This window comes from Temnothorax americanus, unplaced genomic scaffold, assembly GCF_048541705.1.
Source record: "Temnothorax americanus isolate GAGA-0224 unplaced genomic scaffold, ASM4854170v1 Scaffold22, whole genome shotgun sequence".
NCBI classification, from domain to species: Eukaryota; Metazoa; Arthropoda; class Insecta; order Hymenoptera; family Formicidae; genus Temnothorax; species Temnothorax americanus.
In genome coordinates, this window is record NW_027509360.1 from 1674517 (window position 1) to 1688820 (window position 14304).

Below are 14304 nucleotides of genomic sequence, written 5' to 3' on the forward strand. Positions count from 1 at the left end.
GGATAAACAATCATAATAAATCAAAAGTAGACTGTATGATGAGAATGTTGAACTAACGCAAAAGTAATAGCCAAAGCAAACGAGTGAAATTGCGCCTTCGCGTATAATGAAAAGCTTTGCAACATATATATTAGGTTAAATAGAATCAAGATTTTAGGGAACCAAAAAAAATATTAAAAAAGTGACGTTTATATAAAGGGAACAGAGTACATTTGATTAAAGTAAATCTGTACTGAAATATTGGACGAATTTTCGATGTGATAAAATTGATACATTATATATAAATAGCTAGAACAGTGCATTTTTATAAAAAAAAATTATTATTTATTTTCATTCTTTCACAGGATTATATATGTTCTAATTTACGAGTTGTTTTTTGAAATATTCTTTCATTGCGACGAGTAAAGCTTTTTTTTTTATATGTGATAGATCTTATTCAGCATAGTGTAAAAAATATAAAGATATACCACACAAACAAAATAAATTAAATAATAATTCCCTTTGTATGAATATATAGACATACTGTTTGCAGATGCGGAATATTCCAGAGTTCCGCATAGTCTGATAAATGATTCGTATTTAATATGCCGTCTGAAAATTGTCCTATATATATATTCCTTTACGCAAGGAGAGATATATCTGTATAGATAATCATTTTAAAGTAATACTCCGCTAAACCAGTAATTTCTGAAACTCAGAACCATCTATGGATTCCCCAAAAAATTTACTATATTTTTATCTTAAACAACAGCGCAGACTGCGTTGTCACGCGAGAAGTAATAAAATACAATGATGATGAGTGCGTAGGGAATGGAACGAGCTTCCAAGATGTCTGGATCTGAGATCGAGTTACGATAAAATGAAAAACCCATATGGTACTATAAGCAACGTGGAACGCGATGGGGTTATGGGGGACCGAAATGAAACGTGATGTGGTGCAAAAGAGACGATATGCTGCGGTACGTTACATGAGATGCAATTGGACTAAATGAGAAGTTACAAGCTATCGTAACGATAAGAAAAGAAATGTAGAACGTCGAAAGAGGTTGAATGCCACTACGCTCCTTTTATAACTCAATTTTGCGTATATAGCATATTTACAGGATGTTTTCTGTTGTCGCTTTTACACAATGGCAATATTTGAAATTGTGTGATACGAATAATTGGCAAAATTCATTAAACATATATCTTTTATATAATACATAAAATATCGACTCGCTATTCAATCACGATGAATTTGCTTCGCGTTGCTGATTGCTCTATTGCGTGCCGAAATGTACTAAAATTCTAATCGATATAGTCACCTGGAGATTACCTGACGGGCACCCACGGCAATAAAAGGTAACGTTTTACATGGAAAGAGGCCGACATTCGATCTGTTTCTTTGCACAGTGTTTCTTTTTTTCCATTCTTGATACCTGTACGTACCCCTAAAGTACCATAAAGAGTACCAAGAATACTTCTCTCGTCTCGTATTGTCTGAAGTTAACCCATATCGATTATATTAGATATGTCCTGTCAGACTCGCCAGATAATCTCATAGTGACTATTTTTTTAACGAAATATGCCGTACAATTTTGGTATATTTTCAAAAAATCGTCGTTTTAAAAAAGCTCTAGAAGTATTTGAGTATCCTATAAATATTTACTTACACTCAACGAGAATAAATAATCAAAATTTTAATTAGTGATTGTATCGAATTGTATAGACCGCTATATATCGAACGGCAAAATTAGCACCAATTTGCGTTAATGAAGGGCATTCCGTTTATAATTATGGTAAAATCGTTACAATTTCGGAACAATATCATACGTAGGTCGATGATGTATGAAATGCATGTTGCGACCAGAATTTACAATCATCGCGAAATGTGTTGCGCGCCTGCAAATGCAAATCCAATGCATCCATAATTTTTCTTCTTAGATTTTGTTTTTAGTCTGCTTAAAATCATGTATTCCAATCGTTTATATTTCCCTCGCATTGCAAATTATATAAATATTTTACCAGCAGCTCTCACAATAATGTAGAATAACTCGAGACGAGTCATATTTAACTTCCTTACGTATTTATTACGTCTATCGCAATGCGATATCAAGAAACTATTTTTATTTGTCCCTTGCAATAATAATAATATTTGCCGGACTATAATCTTCTTATCGCAGAGCAAATTTTGAGAAAATAATTAAACATCCTCACAAAAATCTTTACTTTTAGAAAATTAAAAAAAAGAACTGCATTTTAAAGTTCTTTATTAATTTATCTTTTCAGGTTATCTGTTTTTGATTATTGCTAAAATCAGTTTATAATATGATAACGTCGAATTATAAAATACCATTCACGGGCAAATTCAATATATTTCGTATTATATACTGATCCGCTTTAGAATTTATTTAAATTTCATATATCTCTAGATTATATATATATATATTTTTTTTAGCATTGTTGCATAAATTTTTCTCCCCCTTCCCTCTTTCTCTTTCGTCCGCTCACTTTCTTTCGCATGCCTTTTGGCTCTTGACCACCCTCTTCGACTCTTTCGCAACGGAATCCCGTATGCCACAGGATTAATTCCAAAGGCGCGATTCGAACGATCGCGATTCCTTTGTGCACGGATCCTTTTTCCTCAGCAGTATTCAAAGCTTGGATGTTTAATGCATTCCAAGGCTGGACAGGATTATCAAAACAAGAACGGTACATGAGACTATCGGAGTCCGATATCGTGTGCACTGAACGGTAACCGATAACTTTGCGTCGAGAATCTTAGTGAACCTCTAAGGAAAATCAGCTGATATCAGATCGGCTTTCAATAAATCAAATGCTTGGCTTGCGTTTAATCTCATAATGGTTAAACTCATTCGAATTAAAATACACCGTTATTACATTGTTTAAATAATTTGGAATATATTATTTGTATTTGGATAGTATCTACGTTTCGTCTGATAACATATAGTTTATTCAAAAGTAATCAACGTGGTCAAATATCTTTATTAAGTATTGTTAATGGTGCTTTCACCGTTATACAAACCATGTTGCAATTAAAAGATATTAAATATTATCATAACTTTAGCGGAAGATTTTTCTGCGTCCTCTCTTCTATCTTTAAGTAGAAAGCCCGATGTTTGAACAGCCGGTGCGCGTACAAACAGACGCTCATCGTTAGATCATAATATTTAATTTTAGGACGGTCAAAGCGTTTCAATAATAAGTAGTATACGTATTTCTTAATGCACTGACATAAACAAATAAGTAAATAATATCAAAATTGTTATAAAAATTAAAAGAAACAAAACATTTAAAAATGATAAAATATAGTATGTATTCTATCGGATGTATCTATATTAAACGACTCCATATTTTTTTATTAATTAAAATTATTTTATAGGCTATACTGTAATAAAGCATACACAAAATATCATACTTTTTACTATCATACTTCTTACCCCAAAATGCGAAACCCTCAACAATAATCATAAGTACATACACTACTAATTTTGATAATAAAATCAATTTTTTCTCTAAAAGTTCAAAAAAATCTATACATCATTTCATATCAATCGCGAATATATACGATCATACAATCCATATCATCAAAGTTTTGACATCTGCAAGCACTGTTACGGTCACAAGTTTCAACGACAGCGCGGTTAATTGTTGTATGACGGCTGTTCGGAGCAATCGTGAAATTCGCATCTTAACGCGCGCATCTCTGACAAACATTCCGTCGACACGACCGCAGGACAATCGGATTTAGGAATTCCGGCACGTAAGCACCACGTACGAAATGGTCGCGTTAGCATCGAATCGCATTTCGCACGGCCACCATTCGTGGCGCACCTGTTTCAGAATGCGACGACACTTTGCAGTCTCGCAGATAAAGACGATCGGATTTGTCTCAGTTACTTTCGGACCAATCGAACGGGGGATACCCATCGTTCGGCGTGCATCTTGTGGTTACCTCGGTGATATCGTTGGGCTTCTCCTAAGCTTCGGTCGCTCACGTCGCGCTCATAGTCGCGCGTCCGAGACGGATGAGAGGCCCGGATGTCGAGAGATGGATAGAGAAACGGACGGGGAAAAATACGCTGCTAGGCGAAGCAAACAAGTGTCGTGCACTAAACTGTCCACAGAGGGTGGCCATGGCAAGTCGGACATCCGCTCTTGTCCCGGCCCGCCGCTTCACGTAACAGCGCTACGTGAACAACAACACACAACACCTGAAAACTTGCTTCCTCGCGTCCATGACGCGACCTCGTATCCCCGCAACGTATACATCCAAAGGCAAACGTTCGGTAAGAGACCCCCGCGGATTTATGGCGTGTTTCCCAGTTTATCCTTTCTCGTTCACATTTCGCGTGACTCGTGCGTCGACGTATATAACGAGGGAGAAAAAGAAACAAAAAAAAAAGAGGATACATGAAAGCGTCCTACTTTTTTTGTATGCAAATTTCTGTCGTGCATGTCTCTTTTCTCAGATGCAAAGAAAACGCATTATGTAGCCCTCCTTTTTAATCTAATAACGAAAATAACGCGACTGCAAAAATGCATTTGCGTTCCCCGTATTACCCGAGTAAGTAAAGTCAATTCGGAGAAATTCTCTTTAAAGAGAATCGCGCCGGATTTATACGTGAGATTCTTCAATACTGAAAACTACGATACATGAGAACTAACGGAAGCTGTATAAAAGCATGCAGGCGACTGTTATTGACGTTGAAGTCAGACGATGGTCCGATGAAGCGTGAACGTTGCCGTGTGAAGCATATTCCACGTTTATCAATATGATATACGTATATACACCCGCCAGTATTTGCCCACGGGCACGTTACAATGGCACGTATCGCGAGAAACTAATTGTAGCCTACGATCTACTATCTATATTGCGTATTAATGGCGCAGGTTTTAGAGTGTGTATAATCCGCGCACCATTTGTTATTCATATTCATTCGCGAAAACTTTAGATCCAGATTTCAGTGTGCGCGCGACGGCGAATAATAGCGAACACAGTGGGAAGATCTGCGTCTACCATTTACTGTCCCGCATGCTTTGTATCATCTGAATAAGACCTTGGATTAAACTGCAGATTAATTGTCGCTGCTGTTTGTTTCACAAATTTCTCCGTGACTCACGATTTTAATTATGTCTCGGAAAATAAATCAAGAAAAATATCAGCGCGCGCGGCGCGCGCAGATGTTTTATGTCGTAATAGGATCGTTACGACAGAAAGAGCTCGCGAGGTCAACAAGAAAGAATTATGAGAATAAAATAAAAACGGTATTCTGGAGCTTAAAAATGTATATCTTTCATTATACAATGCGATGTAATTACTATGAATAACTAACCTTATCAAGCGTTATTCCTCGAGATAGTGAAACAATTTTCAGCAGGGTCTTGAAAGTTTAAATAAATCTTTCTAAAGCAATAGATTCTCGATATGACGTTTGTTAAATGTTTAAAGTTGGGTCGATTTAGTACCAGCAATTTTCCGATAAGTATTATTTTACATCTAGATATCTGTAGCATATATAGCATTATCGAAAATGTCAAAAATATTAATTATTTTTAGAATGTTCTTTTAATCATATTAATAGAAAGTATTATACATACTTTAATATACGTAAGATTCGTATTGCTGGTAAGAAAAACATCTATTCGACAAGATATCCGGAATGCCGTTTCTCAAAACTGCAAATATGTAAGATAAAAAATTATTACGACAATTGATAATTCACTTATCAGTTTATTAGCATATTACGAGGCATCAATTTTTATCGATACGCCATCTCTTTCTGGCTGTTGACCATATTATTTTAATATTCCAAGCGGAAATGCTTTCTCTGGTCGATTTGACGTAAGTTCAACTATAAAGATGATCAGTTCCCAAAAGCCCTTCGCAGACGGCAAATCTCGTTCGTTCTTGCTCGTGTGCCCGTCCGTCAGTCCTTATATAGAAATGTCAAGTAATACGTTTTCCTTTAAGCGAAGCCCGAGTAACCGCTAAATCGCAACTCGGCTTTTTGCAGCGACCACCCTCGGGGCATCGACGACGGTGATGCAACGTCCTTCTTGTTATCTGAGAATTTCGGATTAACCGACTTGCCCGGACAATAAGTTCTCGCACGGAGGTCGGGCGACGCCAAGCGATTCCGAAAATCATACGCTCGATTCGTCGTCGCGGGATCCCAGAGATCCGAGACACTATCGAATTATTACGTGCTCCTCGGCGTGCTATAAACACCGTTCACTCGAGCACAAAGACGAGAAAAATGTAGGTCATTAGGAATTGGAACGCATCATTTCTAATTCTGTGCCGTATTAAAAAAATACACGAATTCTAAATATACGAGCTACTGTATTTCTTGCTTCTATTACACCGTCTCAAAGTTCGTATCTAAAAATCAGACACTCGATCTATATAATTTTGTTATAATTTAATGAGCGTTACATAATTAATACGATTCATTTATAATTAGATGTTAATCATGAATGTTAAATATATAATTTCATCAATAAAATGAAACTGTCTATTATAATAATCATTTTAGAAATAGAATCGTGTAAAGGTTATTGGAAACTGTCTATTCCAAAATGATTTAAAATAATAAGAACAAACTTTATAATAAGAATGACTTTGCGAAAAGTATTAGTATATAAATATTGTAAAATTAAAAACTTGTAATTCTAGTAACATCAAATGTCAAAAAGTTCTAATAGAGATCGAAAATAGCAACGTTGAATTTCTGGATACGTGCCCTTATTATTTGTTCAATTAATGGGAAAAAAAGTTCAATCCATTTAAAAATTATTATCTTTCGTCGGGACGCGCAAACGATCTCGGATATCAGTTTAAATCGTAATTTGATCCTAACGAGCAGTAAAAACGTCGATGCTGCCTTTTCTGTCGTAGACAAGAAACAGAATGCAAATGGCAAAACGGCGACACGTTCGCGCGATGAGAGACAAAAAAAATGAGGGATGAGATTTCCGGTGCTAGATTACGGGCACGGATTTTCGGGAGGAGCGGAGAACGGCTGTAGGAAAAGTGCGCTGACTCGCGAACAGCTTTTTAACCCGAACGAAATTAGTTTATCGGCCGGACTGGCGCAGACTCACGATATTCAACGTAACAACGATTAAAGGAGGAGGGGAGAAGATGAACGAAACGCGAAGATTGATGGCGGAGCATGTGAAGGCTACAGAAAAGTCGAGCGGAGACAGTGCGGCGCGATAAGCGCGGAAAAAATGGGTCAACCACTATTTCGCATTTGCATTCGCGCCGCGGCGCGGGGTCGGACATCGATTCGCGGCAACCTGAAGGCATCCCCGCTCTCTCATCGCTCTCGCCGATGGACGTGCGCGCGGTTTGTCATTTCGTGCTCGCCGCAATAGTACCGAGGAGACCCGACCCTTTGAAAGCGCACACGCCGATATTTCGTTTATTAAGGAATGTACGGAAGAACACCACGCGCGCAATTTGTCGTAAACACGTTGATTATACTCGCTACGATGCGTTAAATTACTTTTTGTATTTTCCTGTATCTCTTTTTAACAGGAAAGTAAACAATTATACTTAATCTATCCTGAGCGTTTTAAACTTTTCTTAATCGAAAAATCGTCGAGCAGAACGATTTATTTATTCGAGAGGCAAAATTGGAACTCCTCGTGAATAAAATACTGTTGAAAAATCCCACGTAGCAATACCTTTTTTCCTACTGCGATACAAATTATCGACTGCGAAACGCGAAACGCGAAAATCTTGACACCTATACCAACCATTCGCAATTAATTGTGTCGACGCTCCAGAACCAAGGAATGCGCTCGCGAATATACTGCAGCCAGAACGGCACGTTTGCTAAAGCGGGGACATCGCATTCTTTGATCCATCGAAACGAATAGTTCGAGCAGAGTGGCTTTTGATTCAAGATTCAAGGATGTGCACGTGACGGAAGTAATCGTTACGCACGAGCAACCGTCTAACGAGGACGATAAGCCTTCCATACGTCGCATTGCGGTATACTTCCGGTTAGCGAAAAACTCGATTCAAGATACTGCTTGACGAGATCAACATGGTACTTCTTGAAACGTTCGCGTGATGTAGCGTGTATGCCCTGTCTTGAATACATTATATATTTTCCTGAACTTTTTCTACGGAAATAATAAAACGCTTATCCATCTATTTATCTTTTCAACTTGATTATCTCATACTATACATTATACATTTGTACTTGATAGTGTAAAAAAAGTATAATATCAAAATAATCTTCATAATAAGCTTTTACAAATTATTACTATAAATTAAATTATAATTAAGTCAAAGATATATTTCAACAGGAATAAACTTGACGAGAATATTTTGACAAATATTTTCTAAATATATTTATATAATTAGTAAAATTTTTTTTTGAGATTGAAAACAATTACGGCGATATTGAGAAAAATGAAGGATTAGTAGTAAGTCAATAACAGTAAACAATTATAGGAATCAACGACCGTATGTTATAATGTTATAATATTAGCAGCAATAATAGCTTTCTGGGTAAAAGCCATAATAAAGCGATCATCAGCCAACTTCTGATAGTTTTCACATTCGTGGAAACATCTTATTCTTTATATTTCATACCGTGCAACGTGCTTGCAACGAAAAATGTGTTCATGCGTAACGGAAGGAATCGGACGCACGAACGAGCGTATAACGAGGTCAGCAAACTCTTAGGATATTGAGTTACCGAGCAATTCAGCCCAGTAGGAAATTTCAATTTCTACTTACACCGCGTTATCGAGTGCCTCCCGCGCATAGCTTTATCTTTGATACAGTTATAAGCGGTGGAGATTTCGTTATTCGCGGAGAAGCAATAAACGAATGGTAGCGAAAACACGATACGCTATTACCAAGCACCATCTCCTCGGGAATCTCTATCTGCTTTTAAAGATTATAAAGATTTACTCCCTCTCAATCTGTTTACGAACTGTTAATGCGATCCCGCGATGAAAAAGTTCCGCGCTTTTATCACAAATTTCTATTTATTATCCTGCTCTTATTATATATTTATTATTTTACTACCTATTTTTAGAGAGCTATACTGCTTCCGATTGCTTGTTAAAGATGTATGCGCGTAAAGTGCAAATTTTCTTGAAGATACGTGAATTCTAAAGTAAAATCGGCAACAAAGCGCGCGCGGAAATTGCTAAAACTGCCGTTTAATAAATCCATGATGAAAAAGAAGTTTTAACGCTATACGCCTGAATAAAACGTGGTCGCGCGTTTTATCAAACAATAACATTCATTTCAGCAGGCGCATAGTTACACGCACTGAACTCTCATTAAATCTGAAACGAACAAACACGCACGACACGTTACGGAAAGTGCGGTTGCAATTTTTCGCGAGCGTGGAATAACTCGAAACGAAATCGCGAATTGTACCGGAGTCCTGGAAAATCTGGGATGCGGGGAAACGAATTACCCGAGCGGACGGGAGCGAGTAACGTTTGAACGGAGAACGTGCTCATGCGTGACGGAAGTGATCGTCACGCACGACCGAGTGTCTAACGAGCAATAACGATGAGCCTCCGATGCAACCTTCACACCATCGCGAACCATCGAGATTACAATCCTGGTTTTGCAGCACAATAAACATCGATCCTCTCACTCTCTTCGTGGACGCACAGGGCAATCTCTCGTTCAAATTACAAGGTAATTTGCCCGATCTTGGCAAATTACCTCTATTAATTCGGCGATAAGCATCTCCTTCACGGTAGAAAAATTGTTTCGCGAGGAAAAATTAACAGCCGCGATGCGGCAATGAGTTTGTTGAATACGACGACAAAGGGAACTGAGAAATACGCTTCGTTAAACGAGAGATCATTTGTGCGTTAGAAACGCTCGCGGCAACTATAAAGTAATTGCTGTTCGCCTTCCAAATTTAACGAGCTCTTGCTTTCGTGCAAATATCAATGTAATTGTTAAACGTGCCTCTGCGAATATTTACGTAGATTAACTTAGTAAGTAAAAATATAATATTTTCTGAAATATGTCACACGGAATTAATGGTTTTTAACTTGATTGTAAGTTCTGATTAGTAGATTTATCTTTCCTTAATTGAAACATTCAAGCAAAGATCGAGTTTCAAATTATAAACAGCGTTATAAACAGCGAATGCCAAAACCTTCTCGAAAATGAACCATGCTTTTAATTGTTAAACGGAATTAAATCGTAGCATCTTCACATTAGTTCAAGTCTGCCTCGAAATCTTTATTTGATAATCGAGAAATAGCAAGCAAATGCAGAAGTAAAAAATGATTATGCATTCGCGTGGAAGAATTTTTCGGCTCATCGAACCATTAAAATCAATTCATCGAAGAACCAAAGCTTAGGTGCAAGTTACGCATTCAAACAAAATATGTCGCAACGAAATCGATCGTCATGCGTGGATAAAACTTGCGTCGCAAGATCTTGTAATCGATTGTAATAAAATATTGCAACAATTGCAACGTTCGCGCATTCGATTCCGATTAAACTCCGAAAAAATACAGGATTAAATTCGTACCCGCGATAACGCCAAATAAATTCTTCCTACAAAAATATCCGGATATCTATGCTTTTGTCACGGATAGCCTAAAGGCCGGTTTTCACACGCAATGATTGGTGGCGCCAGGCCGCGCCAGTCGACTAATGCCAGTAAAAATGCAAGTGTAAACACTTGATGCAAACTGGCGCTAGTAATGTGGCGTTTACTGGCGGTTATTGGCCAAAGCATATAACCTCAAAATTTGAGGTTATATGGTTGTTGTCATTTACTGTGTGTTTAATAAATGTTAAATATTTTCCATATTATACGTCAATCACTGTGTAAACACTTGTGAGTTTGCCAGTTGGTTCTGGCGCCAATGAATGCCAGTCAGTTGGCGCCACTAATCATTGCGTGTGAAAACCGGCCTTTAGAGTCTGTTGAAATCGTTACGACTATAAACCCCGGAAAATTTTTGGTATACCATGTCTTTTTTCAGATACCTAAACAACTCCATTATATTCCGAGAAGAATCGGATATTACTCTGGTTGGATCATATAGCTCGTGCGTATCGAGCGCATTCGTCATATTTATATGAAAAACGCGTCATCCTAACAACCAAGCGTATTTTTTTTTTTTTTTTTTTTTTAAGTTTATGTTTCTGGGACAGCGAGTGTTGTTGACTGCTGTCCATCCGTACTACCTGTCATAACACGCGTGAATTCTCGCATTCGCATAAACATCGACGCAGAACTCTCGGAATGCATTTGCGAAATTTCTGCAGTGCTCAATACCGTTCAAATTCATAGAATTCAATTAACGGAAAGGGAAGTTTGGAGCAGTTCTCGCTAACTGTTCTTCCGCCGAAAGCAGCTCGCGTTAAAAAGCGTATGAATATATTAAATGTACGACGGGGCGGGAGAGAGGAGAGAGATGAGCTCGTTTTTTCTATCCCGGAAAAAGGCACCTTTCCCTTCAAAGGATGAAATACACTTTACCCATCGTCGTTGCGAATTAAAAGGCATCGCGGGCGTTTTTATTTTCAAGAAAATAAGAACAACTACCATGCGCTAAATCCTCTTATCTTTACGCGATGACGTGAATATGAAAATCTCCTCTGTCACCGACCTTTTAAAGCGTTCTGAGATGGTACGTAGCTTCCGTACGCGTTGCACAAGTGAGATAATCATCTCATATTTATTTATGAAAAACTCAGCAAAGCTGACACGCGGGACGATACCCGCGCCGAATATCACGCTTGACCCGCTTCCGGGTTTCCTTCTGCGACGCGCGTTGTTGTTCGTCGCATCAATCAGCTACATAATCGCGTTCGACGTATTCTTTTCCGACAATGCCTTTCGCGTCTTTGAGAACCGCTGCTCTCCGTCGCGAAAAAAAAGAGAAAACGATCCGTGCATAAAACCATAGCCTGTTTACGTCCTCTTGGAGAGAGAACCTTCTCGGCTTTCGTTTAAGAGAAAATTGCGAGTTGATATAATAATTGCGTTTTGGAGCCCGACGAAGTTCCGACAAGATATCGAAACGACATCCATAGATGTCACTGGCAAATGAAGCAAGGCGCTTATGGCCCATTATCTCAACCTCAGACACGCGAAGTAAAGCTCCCCTAGTCAACCCTTCAAGTTGCAACGAGGTGTTGTTACGCCAACTTGCCTGACTTGTTGGAACCGATCGGTTCCTAAGAGACAGATAATTCTAAGATTTCTTACCCTTAGTTCGTTATGTATATTCTCGAGTAAAGTTTCCAATGTGCTTTATTCAACACGATTAGAACGGTTAAGACGGCTAATAAATCTTCTATTTCTTAGCGAAAGTCATGTGGTACGGTTAAACTCGAACAGTTTTATGCGCGATTAAAATTTTCCATTGTCATTTGTCATATAATAATCGATGATCCGGGCGGGAAGATAAAAATAGCATTCAGGCCTCAGGATCATTCAATATACTGCGATCTTAAACAAAAAGTAAAATTCAAAATGCCTATGTCATTTGCGAGATTTCCTTCGACATCATCTATCTGAAGATCACCGAGGGATCTTCTCCTTCCTTCTCGACAATAAATAAAACGACGTTGCTTCGCACGTCACGCATCCCCTATTTATTTATTCGCGAAGTAACACGGAGGTGGGAGCGAGTAGTAGCGGCGTGTGGCGGGGACAGACAGCAACCCCCACTCAGCGTTGGCGTCGGCGTCGGCGACGCGACTGGGGGTTGGCGCCCCGGCTTCATCGTCGTCGACGTCGTTCGGATCGCGCTCCGGTTAGTTTGCTCGCTGTCCGTGCGACGGCAGCACAGACTCTTCAATCCCTTGCCGGTGTTCTGCTCCTTGCGCCGCACGCAACCCCGACCCCCTGGCCCGCCGCCCCGCACGTTCGCCACCCTCGAAGCAACTCGAGGATCCACGAATCGGCCGAACACAACCGCGGCGGCGGGCGCGCTCAAATGCCGGCCGTCCTCGTTTATGAGACGCGTCTCGACGCAGCCGACTGATGGCTGCCGCGGCCGGTCGGAAATACGAGCGTCGCGGAAAATCCGGAGGAAGTTTGCGCGGGTACGGCGACGCAGCAGAAGACGCAGGAAAAAAGCGTGAGGCCCGCAAGCGGAAGACGAGCCAGGAGCCGTGCGAAGGATCCACGAAGATCCACGAGGATCCACGAAGAGAAAAGCGTGTCAAAGTACCGTGACAACATCCTGCGTGAGGACCTTCGGAGACGAATCCGTCTTCTGGTACTGTTGCGCGATCGCGAAAGTGCGCGTGCAAACCGTTCTCCACAATGTGTTCTTATTTACGTTCGGCATGGTGCTTCATGAGTGAGTTATAGATGTTGAGAAATATCGGGGAAATACACGCGGAGTGCTCGAGTTTGGTGTAAGTAATCAAATCGACGTGATAGAAAAGATGCAGCCTGCGTTACATATATACTACAAGAAATTGATTAGGAATGCGAGCTTTGCGGGGACGAAGACATGAGCAACTATCCCGCCTTCGCATCTCTCTCTCTCTCTCTCTCTCTCTCTCTCTCTCTCTCTCTCTCTCTCTCTCTCTCTCTCTCTCTCTCTCTCTCCTCCTTATTTCTTTCCGCTCCACTTTTTCTATTATTAAAATAGCAATCAAATGAAATCGCGGTAAAAAAAAAATCGATACTTTTCAATTTACGATGCCAACATTTCTGTGATAAAATCTAAAATAGATAGGACAGAATCACGTAAAGACAATAAAATGAACCTATAAATTTTAATTAATAGAAAGAATTAATTAAACGTCGACAATGCATACCGATTCGTTATTGCGGAGACGACAGATTTTTCCTCTCCCGTTACTCTTTCATCAGCGGTTAGCTTCTATCGCAGCCATCCGGATTAAAAACTTCATCGAGATAAGACAAATTGCTTGATAAATTGGTTCGTTAACGTGGCCGAGAAAAATCTTAAATGTTAGAAAGAGCAGGACTGGCCCGCGGCGTTTGCGAATAATTTTCGTAGCGAAATCGCGGCACGTCGATCTGATAAACGTAGGAAATGTGAACTTTCGTTATCGTTAATTCGCGCGCGCGAAATGAATATACGAAAACAAAGATTACTTTTACGAATTTTTCATCTAATGCGCGCTATAAATTTCCCTCTTCATCTAGTCGCGCGACATGAAAAAGTCCGTCTATCGATACTAGAAGTTTCAAGTAAATTAATTGCTTCATTATAACGAGCCAGTGTAATTTTCTGTGCCGCGCGATACGGGAGAAAGGTCGCGAGTTCCAGGCAGTGAGCTTTTGCAAAAGAGTTTCT

General features: G+C 39.4%; 1 protein-coding gene and 1 long non-coding RNA gene across 16 annotated transcripts in view; one reads left to right on the top strand and one right to left on the bottom strand.

Annotated features, from left to right (window-relative positions):
* LOC143898161 (uncharacterized) overlaps positions 1-14304 on the bottom strand; it is a 277565-nt gene that overhangs the window by 153996 nt on the left and 109265 nt on the right. The window lies entirely within an intron of this gene.
* The window catches only part of Mp (collagen XV/XVIII-type protein multiplexin), a 229525-nt gene that overhangs the window by 108750 nt on the left and 106471 nt on the right, over positions 1-14304 (top strand). For 2 of the 11 annotated variants that reach the window (XM_077407441.1, XM_077407442.1), the window contains exon 1: positions 12815-13390. The exons of 8 other annotated variants lie outside the window; for them this stretch is intronic. The gene's annotated coding sequence lies outside the window, so the exon portion shown is untranslated. Of the gene's footprint in view, positions 1-12814; positions 13391-14304 lie in introns of those variants that run through there. One more of the 11 variants, XM_077407443.1, reaches the window with a different exon arrangement.